This window comes from Danio rerio, chromosome 23 (genome assembly GCF_052040795.2).
Source record: "Danio rerio strain M-AB ecotype USA chromosome 23, GRCz13ab, whole genome shotgun sequence".
In the NCBI taxonomy this organism is placed as follows: domain Eukaryota; kingdom Metazoa; phylum Chordata; class Actinopteri; order Cypriniformes; family Danionidae; genus Danio; species Danio rerio.
The window spans coordinates 16,617,479-16,636,006 of NC_141043.1; the positions used below are offsets into that span (position 1 = coordinate 16,617,479).

An 18,528-nucleotide genomic window follows, 5' to 3' on the forward strand; every position below is an offset into this window, starting at 1 on the left:
TTGAGTCTCTACCCAAAGATGAAACCTCAGCATTATAGCCAAGCAGTTGGAAACTACTGGGAACTTCTGGAAACTACATGCTACAAAGAATACTTCATCAGCGTTTGTTAAAGGAAGGATCAGTAAAGAGTAACTTACTGATGGACGTCAGGATGGATTTTTCTTCCTCAATTTCTCAAGTGTAAGTACGTGCGATTAAAGTTGTCTCGTTGACTCTAGCTTGCAAATGTATTTAGTTGTGATTTGTTACTTGTAACCGCGTGTACTGTATCAGGTTAACTGGCTATATTCTCTTATCTTGTGCAAAGTCACGTTAAAAATGCGACGCGTGCTGCTTTGTTAACGGAGCTCCATGGACGAGGAGTAGTGTGTGTGTCTGTGTGTCTGTGTGTGTGTGTGCGCGCGCTGTCGTCCAGAGGTGTGTGTAATTGTGTGTGTGTGTGTGTGTGTGTGTGCAATATGTGTGTGTGTGTGTCTGTGAAAAGAGCAGAGTGAGAAGCTAGGAGATCTCCTCAACTGTTTTTGGAGTTTTTGCTCAATAAAATAGTTAGTCGTCTGAATTTTCAAGTAATATGGGCTCTTTAAGGTATAGTTCTCAATATTAAAAAAATATTTAAAAAATCATTAACTAAGGGCCCTATCATACACCAGCCGAAATAAGGTGCAAGATGTGTTTGCCGCGATTTGTTGCTATTTTATTTTCAGACCAGCGCAACCCTAATTTTTACATTTTGCTCTATGTTGTTTAAATAGCAACTCCATTTGTGTCACTTTGTGGACTCATGGGTGTGCTGGTCTGAAAAAAGGTGTGTTAAGGCGCATTGTTGGCATTTTGTTATTTTGAGGAACTGAAATAGACAGCACCATTGACCAATTAAAAGCTGGTCTAGAGCAGAGCATGTTAACTAAAAGCGCCTATGCAGCTCCAAACCCACAGGATGTACAACAATACACAATTATCTTTATCTTTAAAACATATTATTTTCTACATAAATATAAAAACCACTGCCTCCATGACTTCTTCACCTCGAGGAGCTTTAATTCCATTTATTCATGACAATTTGCATTTGTATTGCATTTGTGATAATGTTATTACTAGTATTATTATTTATTGTAGGCATTTTTAAATTTGTTTGCATAAAAACAAGTTTAGTTTTGTCGCCTGTCAGGTTTTGGAGACGTACTGTATGCATCACCATATGGGGCATAAGAATAGGATGTGTTTGGATATAACTCTATAATTTATAATATAATACATCTATAATATAACTATTATGGTTCATTTACCAATTTAGAAATATTTCTGAAACAAATCTTTGCGCTTGAACTAAATTAAATATGTAGGCTAATGGATGTCAACAGTGGAGTGCGTGCAACACTGTTTCCTTATCCAGGAAAGTAAAGGAGTAAAGAGTAAAAGTAAAGTAAAGTGAAAGTAAAGAGGTCGAAAGGAAGAGGCTCAATCTTTATCCACGCACTGCAAATGGTCTGTTTAACTGTTTTCTCACTAGTAAAGCGTTCAGTTTTTCTACTTACAAAGTCTGTCATGTTAATAGCAAATTCGGCATGGCACGACACAAATGACTAAAAAAGGGAATACAAGATGAGACTCTGTCTGGTTTAATGTATGTTATGCTAAAAACAGACCGATCACTCATTAAGAGAATAAGCACAACCCTGTTAGACCATGCGCCAGGGCACAAACTGTATTTTTATGTCCTTAAAATACAAAAGAGCCCTAAGACTTTTAGCTAGGGATGCACAATATAGAATTTCAGAATCGACATAGCAATGTGTGCATCTGCAGTAGTCACATCGCAGTAAATGCAATGTTGAGTTTGGATTACAGATGATCAGAAACCACAGGTCAAAACACATGACATTTGTGGAGTCACTGCAGAATTGAACCATAGAGTGAAAGTTTCTCATCTGCAAGTGTTTTTAGGGCCTGTGACTGAGAATTTGAAGATAGTATAAAGCATTTTAATAGTGCATAAAGAACTTTATTTTATTGCATATTAATAGTTATATGATAAAGATGCAGTGTTATTTTACATTTATTAAACTTCTGTACCCGAATACTACAATAAAAAGCACAGTTTATTTCAAATGAATGTTTGCTCCAACGTATTTAGTTATGACTGTAGTTTGTTTATTATACATACATAATAATTTACATAAAATATATTTATATTTCACTCTCCTACAAATCATCCCAATCAATCTAATTTAATGACTCTCTAAGTAAAGTCATGTTAATATTTCAGTTGTAATTAAATCGTATTTTAAAATCACAAAATATATCGCCAAAAGGGCTGCACAGTGCCTCACAGTAAGAAGGTCACTGGTTCGAGCCCCAGCTGGGTCAGTTGGCATTCTGTGTGGAGTTTGCCTGTTCTCCCCATGTTCTCGTGGGTTTCCTTCGGGTGTTCCGGTTTCCCCCACAGCCCAATGACATTACTATAGGTGAATTGAATATGCTAAATTGGCCTAGTTTATGTGCGTGAATGCAAGACTGTAAGAGTTTTTCAGTACGGGGTTGCAGCTGGAAGGGTATACATTGTGTAAAACATTTTCTAGATAAGTTTATGGTTCATTCTGCTGTGGTGACCCATGATAAATAAAGGGACTAAGCCAAAGAAAAATAAATGAATGATTGAATATCACAGAGGGAAAAATATAGCTTTGTCAAATTTTTCCAATATCGTGCAGCCATACCTTTATCTATTATATTTATTATTGTTTAAGTATTGGGTAAAATTAGGGATACAGAATAAGATCATGTTGAGTTTGTGCTATATAGATCCTAAACAACAGCCGGTATCGTAAAGAGGTAGTCCAGAATGTAATTTTAAGGCTTGGTTGTGTTAATAAGATGCAAAGCAATGTGTGCTTATGTTTCACTTGAAGGAAATCATGTTATTTTTTTCATAAATCTCAATTTGATTATACACAGCTACTCAGCTAACATGAAAATGACTGATATATATACTAGTTCCTCTGAAAGGCCCACCCTCAAGTGACTAATTGGTCTTGTGTCATAATGTGCTGCGATTCGCGGATAGGCTCCATGTCACGCCCGTACAAGCATGCACGTTTTATGTAAACAGTCAGTCAACCTCATGCTCCCTCCCTAAAATATTCTCTGACCAGTGTCTGTAACGAGTGAAAATGGGGTGCGGCTCCTTTAAGAGAGTGTGTGTATGCCATTGTGTGTGTGTGTTTATGTGTGTGCGTGTGTATACTATGAACTATCTGTTACACGAGAAGCGCATGTGTGGGAGCGATGTTTATTTTTCTTTTGCTCTCATGCTCGGATTAAGTTATTTTCTGTGATGACGCTGGTGACAGAAGAATAAGCACTAGATGTGGGATGCGACCTGTGTGAGCCTTGATTGATTTTTTTGCTGCTACACACTAGTTAGGGGAGCTCTCCTATATTTTTTTTACCTCAACGCATTACACGGCGTCTTTCACACATATCCGGAATATGCCTGTGTAAGTAACAAAAATTATTCACATATCTTTTGCGTTTTATTATCTGAGATGTAAAACGCATGGAAAAGCTGCCTATATAGAGAAACAATGCAAAGTCATGCACACACATATACAGAGGCTGCACGCGCCGGTAAAGTGTGTATGTGTGTGTGTTTATAGCAGTTTGACTAATAAATATGGATTTGTAGCTAAATCGTTAGCGGTTACGAACATCATTTCCCGTTGTTTACATCTTTGCTACAACATACCATTAAGGCTAGACACTGTACATGTCATAATCAATTTTAACAAATAAAAACACTTACAGGTCGTGGCTCAAAGTTCACAGCATCTGCTTGTAGCTGCTTCATCTTTGAGGAGATTTTAACTGAATCCAGCACTGAACTGGGAGAGATTCTGGAGCCGTGTTTTGTCAAATCATGCTTGCTATGTATTTTATAATTCTCTGGAACATAATTAATATTGAACTGTAAGCACTTCTGTCTTTGTGCCGTGTCCTTTGGAAGCCCAAATACAGAAGCAGAGAAGCTCTGTGGAAATAGCAGGATGGCATTTTTTCTCTCTGCTGTAACTTTACAGCGCCTCTGGCCACGGCCCTTAGCTGCGCAGTGTTTGTGTGCGGTAAAAGTAAATTTGTGATCTCACAAGGCCCGGAAGTATTTTTTTGTAGGCCCCAAAATTCTTTCATTGTAGGCTTTGCCAAGCTGACTCTGTAAAAACCAAGGTCTCCTTTTGCATTGAACTTTGAGCATTTTACATTCAGAGATGCTGTTTTTGTTCACACAGCTACATTACACATCAACTAAAGTTTAAAATATGATATCATAGTGGACCACACCTTTAATTATAGGCAAGTAATATGCCAATAGTTAACAGTGGGAATTAGTACCTAAATTAAAATGTTACTTGTATTATTATTGCACTCTTACACTGAAACATGCTTTTTGTAGAAGTCAGGCTACAATTTCTATATATATATATATATATATATATATATATATATATATATATATATATATATATATATATATATATATATATTTTTTTTTTTTTTTTTTTTTCATGATTCTTTGGTGAATACAAATACAAAATAGTCTAAACCATTTGCAAGCAGGAGAATATAAAATGTGCAAAGGATTAAAAACAGGGATTGAAATTCCTTAGTCACACAAAAATTAAGATCTGCAGCAAGGACATGCCTGTTTGATACCCGTTTCAAACTGTAATAAAATATTATGATGACTATGAAGAGAAATCTAGACATGCTTAAACACTATGTCCTTTTTAAGTGTGTAGAGGCACACCAGAGGGTTGTCTTTAATCAAATCAAACCTGCCAAGTGTGAACACACCCAAATTCAAACAAGCATAGATACAAGAGTCTGTATTTGTATGTGTTTTTCTATAGATTCTTATTTGAAACCTCTCCAATGTCTTTCCTACATGTAATTCTGATGATATAAATTTTATGTAAACCTTGTGCTACAAAATCCAAAAGTCTGATTCGCTATTTAAAGGCTTTGGTCACACGTAATCACTTGGCATTCAGTAAAATCTCTCTGCAGTGCTATAAACTAATATTAAAAAGCCCTGAACTCTGACTGACTGTCTGTGGTGGCGAGGATGCGAGAGGAAAAGGACAAAAGGATGTAAAGTGAACGCTGGGCTTCAGGTGGCGTCCACGGGAGGCCTGACAAGTGTTGACAAGGTCACTGTCAGAGGCAGAAGGCCATGTGTGTGTGTGTTAGATGGATTAGTAGAGTTACTCAGAGGGAAAATGTCGATCTGTCACAGTGTGTCGAGTCCACGATCTGTCAAGCAAGACAGGAGACACTTATTTATAGGTTTCTAAATGTTGACCCAAAGTTGTATGTGTGTGTGTGTTCTTCAGTGATTTTCCATTATGGCTTTCTGAGAACATTTTGAACACATCTAGCTTCTTTTACTGAATCAACGGAGACAGAATGTGCTATTTCAGGAGGAGAGCTGCCCGATGAGCTTTTGCAGAGCTTTTCAAAAGAACAATAAGAGCACTGACTGTCCTTACGTAACAAATCATTTTCCTGTGAAATGTAACATGATATACTTTTTTCATTGCGCTTGTTAATGAAGACAAAGAAATTTGAATAATTAATTTGAATGGTAAAGGCAGAGCTTGATGTAAATCGACTTCAGACTGGACTGATGATGAGATGTATACATTTTTCACAACAGTTTGCTCTATTATAAAATTTGATTAGCTTAATGGTTTTCCTAGCAAGGCAAAAACTGACCAGTATCTCCAAGAGAATCTCGGATGTTTCCATTAATCAAGAGATACAATTAATTTTGGTTCTATATATCTGACAGCCCTTAAGTACCATTGGTATCTTAAGCACCATATCTTAACTTTGGTATTTGTTACAAAAACAAAGTTTCACTTCAGCAAACTCTTCATCACATTTGTTTGTGATGCACATTTGCAGAGACAGAAACAAGATTGGTAAAATGACCCCAAGCTGGGAATCAAATTTGGGTTCTTCCTAGCACCATAGTGTTAAATGTGCTAACCTCAAGGCTACTGCCACCAACCACATTACCTAAAGTTTCTCAGCATGTGCGCAACTGTAGTCCAATTGTAATCTACAATCTTAATTGTAAAATCTGGAGAAATAGTGATGTAATTACCAATATCTATCAACAAACCACATCACCTGACCTGTTCAAGCACGCTCTTGCTCTTGGACTACAATCGGACAGTCTCAAATGTGCTGATATGTTGTTTCAATGTTTGACTAAACTAGTCTGGACTGATCGTTTTGCTTACTAATGCTGTTCACACAAGACGTAGATAAATAGATGCGTGAACATTTTGAGTTTACCCGCTTCATTTGTGTGTCAAATTCACTTAACAACAGACGCAGATTTGCGGGATGGGCAGGGCTTCTGTCTGCCCGGTGACTCTAGCTTCACTGCTAAATGGCTAACATGGATTTTTTTGATAGAGTAGCTGTGTTTATGTGCAGTATAGATTCGTTTGGAGCAGTGTCCACTAGATCCATTCAGAGGTGCTCCCAGCTCTGTGAGCTAATAAACTCCTCTAGAAACTATACCTGGATGATGGAAGCTTTCAGCGGTGCTTCCGACTGAGCCAAGCCTAGTCCGATGAACTGTCGGCAGGAGGATTTTCCCCCAGGACACCAACAACAGTCGCTACATCATTATCATGCCCCCACGAGAGCAAGCTCCTGATTGTTTAACGTGGCGCAATCGTCCACTAAAGTTCAGATTTTCAGACTCGACCGATTTGTGCGAAACACGCAATACGCGCATCAAGTGCATCAATCGCGCAAAATGCTCAACTCGCTCCACTTCATTCGCACCAATGCATCATTCGCGCCACCTCATTCGCACGTATCACACCGGAGGATATCTATTCGCGTCTTTGCATTGACCTAACATGTAAATCAATTGCGCTTGACAGAATCAGAACCAAAGGCAAAACCAAAGGCAGAAAACAGTGTATTACAAACAATACTATAACACTTAAACATTAGCTGATTAGCTTACAATGTAAGGACATACCATCAGGCATACTAGTTTAGCACATCATGATTTTGTCAAGTACCATGCAATCTTGAATTTCCAACCATGTTGATCTTGGAAGATCATTTTTGTTGGAAAATGTAAATCCATACCTTTTTTATACCCCTAAATCTAACCATAACTGAAAATTATTAACAAAATCAGAACTGTATGCCTAAATTCTGATTGGAATGTTATTTCAGGTTCAACACAGATGTTAATTCAGGAACATGTTGTTCTTGTTGAAATCAGAATGGCGTGCTAGTTCATGTTGGTGTCGTCAATCAGGCAACATGGGTGTGTGTTAAGTTGGAGAAAAGAAAAAATTTTGGACTGCACATTCAATATTATGTGAATGATGTCCTTTAATGAGATATGTAGAATAAGAACTATGACAGATTTAAGTTTATAAAAAAAAAAATAATAATAATTGTTGTAAACTTGCTAACACGTCTCAATAACTAAAGGTGAAAGTTCAAGCTTATTCATGAAGAGACCTGGTGGAGAAAATTGGTCAAGTTCTCTATGGTCAGTAATTGTCCATTTTTCTCCAGTTATGATCAATGCTGCAGTAAAGAAGGATGTTGGCAAGCATTGGCATGTTTATTGTCCAGCGTTTTTTTTTTCTCTGCCTTTTCTCCATGTGGATTTCACTCGATATCCAGAAGCATTTAATTTTATAATGTTACTCCTGGCGGCAGAGTGGCGCAGTAGGTAATGCTGTCGCCTCACAGCAAGAAGGTCACTGGTTTGAGCCTTGGCTGGGTCAGTTGGCGTTTTTGTGTGGAGTTTGCATGTTCTTAGCGCGTTCGCGTGTGTGTCCTCCGGGTGCTCCAGTTTCCCCCACAGTCCAAAGACATGGGGTACAGGTGAATTGGGTAGGCTAAATTGTCCGCAGTGTATGAGTGTGAATTAGTGTGTATGGATGTTTCCCAGAGATGGGTTGCAGCTGGAAGGGCATCCGCTGCATAAAACATATGCTGGGATAGTTGGCAGTTCATTTCGATGTGGTGACCTCAGATTAATAAAGGGACTAAGCCGAAAATAAAATAAATGAATGTTACTCCTTGTGGGGAAAAAATTAATAAATAAACAGTAGTGACCAACAGTGCTTTGCTTGAAAATTTCAAACAAAATCAGACCCTATTTACATTATATTGAGCCACGCAAGGTTTGGCATTGAGGTACCCTTTAAATCTTGCATTACTGAGAGAGAGCGCAGAGGTCTAAACAGTTGCTATTAAGCTTGTTAGTTTAAATTTTATTACCACTACCGACGTGTCTTCATCCACCAGCATGGTTGCTATACAGTGTGATTGGTAAATCTGTACATTTTAAAACAGATGAACATGCAACTTCACTATTTTGTTTCAGCTAATTAGGTTTAATTAATTACCGAAGTTGTGCTTTCCAGCAGAATATACTTCTGTTCTTCAGGATGTGTGTGAAAGGCTAATTAGAGCCTGTTACTGAATGTGTGTGGGTTCAGAATCAGATTATAAAAACAACTGAAGAGCTCTTTCCTTTCTTAACTGTTCAACTTGCACCTCTCGGAATACATCACGTAATTAGAACATCAGGAGAAAGCAATATATATATATATATATATATATATATATATATATATATATATATATATATATATATATATATATATATATCCTTTTATATATATCCTTCCTCTCTAGGTTTCATTCAGAACTTTCTGAATTTTCTCTTATAATTAGAAACGACACTTAAGGTTTAATAAGTAGACAGATAATTGCAGTCATGAGAGAAGCTTCAAAGAGTCCGAGTTAGAGCAGGAAAATTTGCTTTAGATAAGTGACTGTTAGGATAAATCCTGAATATTTTAAGAGTCTAATCAGCTCAGTTTCTAATTTGAGATGTTTACCCATTGACACAATATGCTACATGAAGTAAAAGGTCACTGGCAGCAATTATCAGTGCTGTAGATTCTGTTAAAACATCCCAATTAAGACTTCATTGACATTTATGATACCCGTTTTGATCAAAGCACCCAATCTCCATTCATCTTAGTAAAGTCTGAAGTCAATGAGCCTCATTCATGAAACATTTCTTAAATATTGGAGTACATTTTAAGTAATTTGTGCGTGAAAGTGCTTGCAATTTGAACATTCCAATGAAAACATCCAATTTGATAATTAACTATGTTAATGAATTGCAATCAGTCGTAATAAGGCGCGAGTATATTCTCATTCACATTTGGCTAAATGTGCAACTATAAATTCCAACTACATAAATGATGTGTCCAGAAAGTGAAGTGCAAAATTCTGGACTTCCTTATAAAGTTTGTCTCCAGTTTATTCCATAAAAGACTAATATGCCATATGCCTTGTGTATTAACAACAATGAAATATTGAATTAACCTGTGCTAACCAAAGTGTTTTTAGCTTCAAAATGCTGGCTATTCTGCTAATGGTGCGGTCACACCAGATGTGGATGAAGTGTCAATCACGAGTGATTTAGTCAATTAGTTAAGTCAATGCAAAGATGCAAATAGACATCCTGTGGCAATATTCGTGCAAATAAAGCGATGCAAATTGAGCAATTTGCGCATTTGACATGCGAATCGCTCAAGTTAGAAAATCTAAACTTTAGTGGACATTTGCACCGTCTTAACCAATTAGTTATCACTGTCTTTTACTTGGTAAAAATCATATCGTCCTGTAATTATTGGTTCAGAATATGCATTATTAACATTGGTTTGGTAATCAAAACAACTACAACAAAGCAAGAAAGTTCCACCGTTGTGCTTCCGATTACCTTTCACCTGCACTGCATGAGCAAAGTCCTGTCCAATCACCTCAAATTTGCTGTTGACATTGTTTCCTCATGTGCTGGTGTGTGGAGACCAACATAAAGCTCCAAAGCCCAGATGAGACCAAAGCACAGCACATTGGCGTCAGTGTTTTAACAGACATTCATTGTAAATTCAGACAAACACAGAAAATAAAATAAAAAATAACGAATGCCGTTTTTTTTTTTCGCAAAGATAGCTTACATTGGTGGTCGTTAACAGGTGGCTCGAGGTCCGCATCCAGATCATAAAGCTTAAGGACCTGGACATTCAACAGGTCTGTTACTTCAGTCTTGCTCGGGTGTTCTTTCACACCTGATCGCTTCCACTATTTATTAACTCCGTTTACACACTGTCTACTAAAAAAATATTTCTCGGCTGACTGTACCCGCTGAATTAAGACGAGAGTTACGCTTAAGTTTCATTCATGGTGCTAATAAGTGATAACGGCGCTCCCTGGAATAACTGGTAATAAACATGTGTTGCTGCCTTGGTAATGCAAGCATAATGTAAACAGAAGTAATTGATACTCTAAAAGTGCTCAGTTATTAAAATATGCTGACATAATTACCATCTGCTTAATTGGTTGAGACTGGAAATCAGAAAGAGCTTTGTTGCCAGGTATGCTCACACATTCGAGGAATTTGTTTTTGTGACAGAGCTTCTACAGTGCAACAGAAATACAGAGGACAAAAACAGATAGTAAATATATTTTATTTTATTTGTTGTGTCAATATGTAAAAAAGAAATAGAAGTTAAAAAAAAGTAAAACAGAAAAAGAGAAAGTTTAAACTTTTTCTTTTCTTAAGCATTTTATATGAACATACACTTTTCAAAATGCCTTACTTTTGTTTAATTAATAAGAGAACACGCAAATCTACAGTCATATGCCTATTGCATTGTCAGGTGTTTGTTAACCAATAAATATGCATACGGTTTTTGTAATTTTTCTGAAGCCATTTTTTTCCTTCTAAACATAGCACATACCGTATCAAAACAGTGATCCTAAAACAGTGATACAAACAGAACTGTGAGTAGATTAAATCTATGCACCCCTAGTGTGGTCACATTACTCAGCTCAGTTTATACTTCCGCACAGCCTTTGCATGGTCGCATACAACACTTCTCAAAAAAATTTTACTTCATGCACCTCTCTAAAATGCAGCTCAATGACATGTACTGCAAGCTCTGTGATTGGTTGACTTCATAGGGTGAAGAGTGTGGGTGGCATGGAGAGACATGGAAGAGCAGCGAGCCTGTTGGAGCGAGTGTTTACAAGTGAGGAGACCTGAAAAGGAGCTCACTTAGACTGATTTCATGTGGCCGCCATTTTTAAAAGCGAAATAGAGGCTGCGGTGGGAAAAAACCTGGAAGTTTCATTGGGAGTTACATAGGAATGTTGTGTAGCTGGCTGTATATCTTATCAGCGAAGATAATTCATTCATTCATTCATTCTTTTTCTTGTCGGCTTAGTTTCTTTATTAATCTGGGGTCGCCACAGCGGAATGAACCGCCAACTTATCCAGCAAGTTTTTACGCCCTTCTAGCCACAACCCATCTCTGGGAAAGATCCACACACACACACACACACACACACACACACACACACACACACACACACACACACACACACACACACACACACACACACACACACACACACACACACACACACACACACACATTCACACACACTCATACACAACGAACAATTTAGCCTACCCAATTCACCTGTACCGCATGTCCTGTGGAGAAAACCGGAGCACCCGGAGGAAACCCACGCGAAGGCAGGGAGAACATGCAAACTCCACACAGAAACGCCAACTGAGCAGAGGTTCGAACCAGCGACCTTCTTGCTGTGAGGCGACAGCACTACCTACTGCGCCACTGCCTCGCCTATCAGCGAAGATAAAGTGACACAAACTTATCATTTCACTGCCTTCCGGGTGACCCGAAGGTCCGTTCTGAATGAATGGTGAAAATAAAAAGGGATATCAGAGCTCATTTTCAGCTAAGTTAAGTGAAATGACACTAGTTAGCTAACATTTTCTTTTTTCAAACACACGTTATAGATGCTATTTATCAAACTCGATTTAATAAACTGGCTCTTTCACTATATTAGACTCGTCACGATACTGAATTAAAAGAAAAAAACATCAATTTCCCGCTAACATTTAAGGCACTGTTGATGGCTTTCTTATAACAGTGCTGATTTGCCATAGTGTTTACGTGCTCAACAGGAAATGCTTGTGATTGGCCGAGTAAGTCATCAGTTCACCCTCCGCTATTTACCGAGCACAAACACACGACGAGCCGAGTGATCTGCTTGATGACTCGACTAATCTTCATTGCTGCTTCGCGCTCCAGTCTTCGTGCATCTGTGTTTGCACTGGGTGAAGAGCGGTAAACTGAGTGCAAACCAAACACAGATACACAGAGACTGAAGCGCGAAGTAGTTATTAAGATCAGTCAAGTTATCCGCGCTTAGCAGCGCTTCCATGTTAGTGGTAAATAGACGGTTTTAAAATTTCAGTACCGGCCTGGGACAACACTATTACAGACAACAAAAGAACATGGTACAGAGGACTGCACTGTTTTATTTTTAATTACTTTAAAATGATGGCCGCTTGAAATAAGCGTATTGAAAACTTTTGTTTTGAATTTACTTTCGATTAAAGTTGCTGCATGTCAGCCAGTTCCTGACCCAGAATGAGTGAGCTGTAATCGAGTTCAAATGTTCAATTAATCGAGATTTTGATGTTAGGCCAAATTGCCCGGCCCCAGTGTTTTGCTTTCTTTACTGGAATCTTTTAACTAATAAAACTTAAAGCATCCGAGCTGGCAACATCAACTGTTAAAGAGACACTGTAAAATGTAAAAACATGAGGACAGAACAGACTGTGGTGGCTGTGACCATAGTAACACACGAACAAAATGCTTCATAAGTATTCAAAACGTAACATTTTTTCTCAGAAAACATATTTCTAAAAGGTGCTGTTGGCTTGAAATTTTCACCAGATATTGATAACAACAGAAAAAAATCCATATATGCAAAGAAAAAAAATCTTTACAAATGAAGTTATGTGTAATCAAATAAAATGAAGCAAGGAAAAAGTACTGAACACATGAAGAAAGGCAGGTGTAGAAAGGCAGTGAAAGCCCAGACAGCAGCCGAATACTCTCAGTAGTTATTCAGCAACCCTCTGCATCCCTTTATCAGTGTAAATTATTATTTCCTGTTTCAGTCCAACATCTACATTATCAGGATGATGAAGATGAAACCAGCATGGACATTTCAGCAACACAATCATTCAAAACACAGCCAAGGAAACTCTTAACTGTTTCAGAACTGTTTCAAACAAAATCAAGCTGTAGAATGGCCCAGCGAATCAGCTGACTCGAATCCAGTATAAAATACAAAGTAAAGCTCAGTTTGGATAGACAAAATTCAAAAACCATATTTAACCAAAATTTTTACGCTCTGTCTATACACGTCTTGCCATATAAACTTGATTATTATTGCTGAAGAACTTAGCTCTATACTTCAACAGAATAGAGGAAAGCAAGACAACCCAAGTATCTCATTAAAAGTCTGCCATCTGAAGTGCCTTAAAACTCAGCATTAATCAGAGTGTTGACATAATTGATGGTGGGGAAGGAAATAGGGTGGGACATTTCTAGAAGCTCCAAGCTTTTAGAAGCTTTGATAACTGCTCTGTTTCTCTAGGCATGGGCTGGTATAGGATTTTGACGGTATGATAAACTTGGAAAAAAAATATCACGGTTTCACTGTATTGTGATTAGTGCTCAAAAATATACTCTTTTTTTTTTAAATGTCTGGGTAAAAAAAAAAAAAACATTTTCCCTTTTGAACAACATATTTTTATTTTGCGTAAAATGTAAAATATTTTGGAGCTGTAAACATGTCAGACTAATTGACTTCTGCTGTCTTCATTAGTTTCAAAAACACTTTAGATTTCTTTACAATGTAAAACATTTTTGGCTATCTTTTCTGCTGGAGATACTGTTGCCCTAAAAACAACAACAAAAAAGTTAATTAAAAAAAATCTTACATACCTTAGGAAAGGTATAACAGAAAATTTTGACAGTTTTCAAACCTTGACTTTTCCAAACCATGCTATACCTTGAAAAGGGTTATCGTCCCATTGCCTACTCTAGACTGGAACAGACTTCAAGTTCTCAAAATAAAAATGTTCATTTCTAAAAATTTCTGAACTTCATTTTCATAGGCATTCAAGAACTATAGCTATTCAAGTCATCTGGTAAACTGATTTCCTAAACAGGTCTCTAACTCTTGTCAGCATGTTAAAAAAAGAAACAATTTTATCCACAAACTGAAACAGAAGTAGCCTACCTGTAGCTGGCTATTTATCTCCCAACATCCTAGACCCAGCCGACCGTTACTATGACTACAGATGTTCGTCACCAGCAAATGAGCAGAGGTTATTCATTGGTGTTCTGGGGCAATTGCAGAAGCACAGACTCAAATGAGATGCTTTTAAACATGGAATCAGTTTATGCATTACAAGAAAAAGGGGTCAAGAGCAAAACTAAAGTATGCATAGGATAATTGATTTAGCTTATTTGTTTTCTTGGAACAAACGAATGTGTTGACCCGTATCCTACACAGAACAACTACAAAAATGCAAAGTAAAGCCTGATTAGTGCATCCAAATAAACTAAAGCAAACAAAACACCCTAACCGGCAGCATACCTATTAGCTACACTAATCTGTCTGATTCCTAATCAGCTCATGGGAGAAACGGAAATCTCACCCATCAACAGTGGCTTTGAGTTGATGGGAGTTCAACATGCTTTGGACTCTTAGGCATGGATTTGAAGGAAAACAGGCCTGACTTAGTTTCAAATTAAATCAACTCAATCAGAAAGAAATATTCACCCATATAGGAGGATATGACGCCCATATATCAAAAATTTTGCAAGTATTTACTCACACTGATGTTGTTTTAAATGTAAGGTGCATTTTGGTATGAGGTAGGGCTGGAAAATAAATCAAAATTGTGATTGAGCAAAAAGGTGAACTTGTCATGCACATCTAATCAGGGAAGAGCAGCAATATCAGCAATAAAACTCCTCCAAGGGCTAGAGGAAAGGAAAATTTTCTTGCTGTAAATCTAAAGGAATCAATAGCGAGTAGGGGTGGAACGATACACCAAAGGCACGGTTCGGTTCACGGTTTTGGAGCCACAGTTCGGTTCGGTTTGGTTTCTGTTTGCTGTGCGGTTAGGGTTGATGTCATCTTACCAGCAATGCTAAGGAACAATAGATTCGATTAATAACAAGAACATCTAAACACATTTTTAGTACAGTCAGGATACCAGAGTAAACAAATAAAATTAAATAAATACTTCCAATATAGACTAGTCAGAAAAAAAAAATCTCTTTAGTGCAGCCATCTTAACTAAGTAAACTAAAACTAAATAAATAACTGCAGTGTAGACTAGTGAAAGATCTTCTTCCAAAACACCATGATGTCCACATTCTCAGGTGAGAGGCTTGATCTCTTTGCAGACACAGACACAGTGATGCTCATTTTTGATTATTTAAGGTTTCATTTAGCTAAATAGGGTTCCGTTTAAATTAATGAAAAAATATACATATAATGTGTTTGTAAAGTGTTTTTACTTGACATACTCACTAGTGAAATACTTTGCAGTTTTGTCAGAAACTAATGTCATGGTTGTAGCCGGCTGTATTTTTGTCTCCCGTTCTCTCTCTTTCCCGGCAGTCATTTCTGTCCACAAATTGGCAAATAATTTTTTCAACTGATAATCGTTTTGAATAATCGTGATTACAATTATGACCAAAATAATCATGATTGTGATTTTTCCCATAATCCAGCAGCCCTACCGTGCGCACATCATTTAAATGATCATATCGCATTTTACAGTTGTAGTGCATTGATCCTTATGACAGCGTGTATATGGGATCTGTAGTGTTCTGTGTAGCTCCTCCCCCTCTACCTCGCTCTCACTCAGTCAGGCAGTTATGCATGAGCATCGCTTTGAAGTGAAGCTGCTGTGTTACCTCTTGTGCCCGCTGTTAATAAACACTGTTAAGTTTGAACCGTGCCTCTCAAGCAGTTTAATGCAAATTTTCAGAGTCAACAACAGTTCTGATTACGACAAGCATTTGATATGTTTTTTTTTTCTTTCATAGCCAACACAAAGCTAATCTGATGACAAAATTCTAATTTTACCAGTGAAAAAAATGGTCTTATAATGTTGTCAATGGCAGATGACAAGCACATGTTTTAAACATAATAAATCAACATTATAATTATGAATAGTTGTATTCTGATGTCATCATTTTACTGTAAATTAACAAACAGGGCATATTGAAAGTCTGTTCAAGTCCACCATAATGACTATAGAAAATTGAGCATTTTAAGCAACAGTAGATCTACACATAGGCTTAATATTATTATTGTTGTTTTACCATACGTTTGAGAATTAACAATATTAATAGGCTAATCATATTATTAACCTTTATTTTACATTTACAGAATCATGAGAAAATAATGATCTTGATTTAAAGCAAAAAAAATCTTAATTCACATTTTTGCCAGAATCGTGCAGCCCTACATGCGTGACTGGTCTTTTCCGGAAAAAAAAATCCACAACAGTCTTAACTGTGTGAACAGCGCTTTTTTGAATCTACCAGTGAAGTTGTTTCGGAAATTTTTCAGATATTTAATGGTATTACTGTGTGAAAGGAGCTTTTATAGTGTGAATAAATGGTTTGTGATTACAATTTTTGCAATCTTGCATAGCTTGCATTATGACTTTGTTGTAAAAGCTGCTACATCAGAAAGAAGATGCTTTAGATTTAATATTGATAATAGAACTGACTTTACTTACAAAATGCGCATGAAAACAATCCATCCCTAAAAGGAGGGCCAGATACAAAAGGCCAAAACAAAGTTCGTTTCAGCAGTCTGAAACTTAAACATTGTTAAAAGAGATCTAGCATTTACTGAAAAATCAGGGTAAAGAGAACTGTTTTTAATGGGAATTGCGAATTTTTGGGGTAAACACGGTAAACAAACACTAAATGCTTACTAAAAAGTGTCCACAGTAGAGAAAGCTCATGCTCACAGCCTCACATCTGCCTTTTTCTCTTGCTCATTGTCCATCTATTCCACCCATTTGATTGTTACCCTGCTCAAGCCCACCAGTTTCACATCACCACAACCAGCTGAAATTAATCAAGAGAAGAGAATGCCAGTAATTACTCCATCCTTCTCCCAAAGCTTCTCTCAACATAGCAAACCATCATCATTACGAACATCAGTGTGATCCCTCATTGCAAAATTACCATCAGCAGGCTTGTCGTGAGGCACATCAACACTGCATCTATATCAGATAAACTGTAGACTGTTTTGAGAATCTAAGTGCAGAACAAAAGCTGACCTACTACTCTCAATCTTCTATAAGGCTATGTTTTCATATGAATAAGGGGGTGATGAAATACGAGTCGTCAATTTCTTATTAGCAGCAAAAGAATCTCACCGCTTACAGCGTAAATAAGCTTCTTCTAAGGCAGGGGTGTCCAATCTCGGTCCTAGAGGCCCGGTGTCCTAAAGAGTTTAGCTCCAACGTGCTTTAACACATCTGCCAGGAAGTTTCTAGTATATCTAGTAAGAGCTTGATTAGTTGGTTCAGGTGTGTTTGATTAGGGTTGGGCACCGGCTCTCCAGGACTGAGGTTGCGTCCAAAACCGCCTACTACTCTGTAGGTACTGCAGTTGAATTTAAACGTACTACTCGGCCGTTAAAAAAAAGTACGTTTTATACGAGACCTACCTGTGTCAGTTGTGTCGCTTTACTCCCATTCATGAATCATGCGGGGCATCATGGGATAGCGCATCATGCATGGGATGCGCACTCCAGAATCTCGCCGGAAGTAGTAAATCATCCGGGTACTTCTCGCATACTGATTTTCGAATTCTAGGAATTTAGACATACTAGTCAGCTTGCATACTGATTTTAGCGAACTATATAGTATGGAAGTATGCGGTTTTTCGGAAGCAGCCTGAGTTTGGACACCCCTGTTCTAAGGCAAATGCAAAAAAAAAAAAGGCTCTTATACACAACAAATGCAAATTATTGCACACTTGAAGCTAGAATTATTAGCCCTCTTCAATTATGATTTAATAAAGATATCAGTATTCAGCTTAAAGTGACATTCAAAGGCTTAATTGGGCTAAGTAGGCAAGTCATTGTATGACATTAGTTTATTCTGCACACAATCAATTCTGACCAAAGGAAAATGGAAGAAAAACATTTTGTATTACCAAAATACCCAACACCCTTTTGTGTGCCCACAGTCCTACAATGCACTTTAAAAAACAAGCAGAAACAAACTACACCTTTGGAAAGAAACTAGAGAGATTGTACAAAATAAACACTCCACTCTGTTTACAGCATGAGTGAACTGGCATAAACTCCTTAATACAGTGGCAAACCAGGCAAAAAGGGGGCAGAGTGTCAGCCAACTAATCTCTTGGCTAAGGTGTGTGTGTGTGCCGGTTCACAGAGACATCCCAGCATCCACAGGGCACACAACACAGGAACCACACAGAGACAGCCCAACGATAACACAG

At 37.5% G+C, this 18,528-nt stretch overlaps 1 protein-coding gene across 5 annotated transcripts in view; it reads right to left on the reverse strand.

The window, feature by feature from the left end:
- Positions 1-18,528, reverse strand: part of ndrg3b (ndrg family member 3b) — a 158,586-nt gene that overhangs the window by 87,344 nt on the left and 52,714 nt on the right. For 3 of the 5 annotated variants that reach the window (XM_087305246.1, XM_087305243.1, XM_087305242.1), the window contains exon 2: positions 14,258-14,361. The exons of 1 other annotated variant lie outside the window; for it this stretch is intronic. The gene's annotated coding sequence lies outside the window, so the exon portion shown is untranslated. 5 annotated transcript variants of the gene reach the window in all.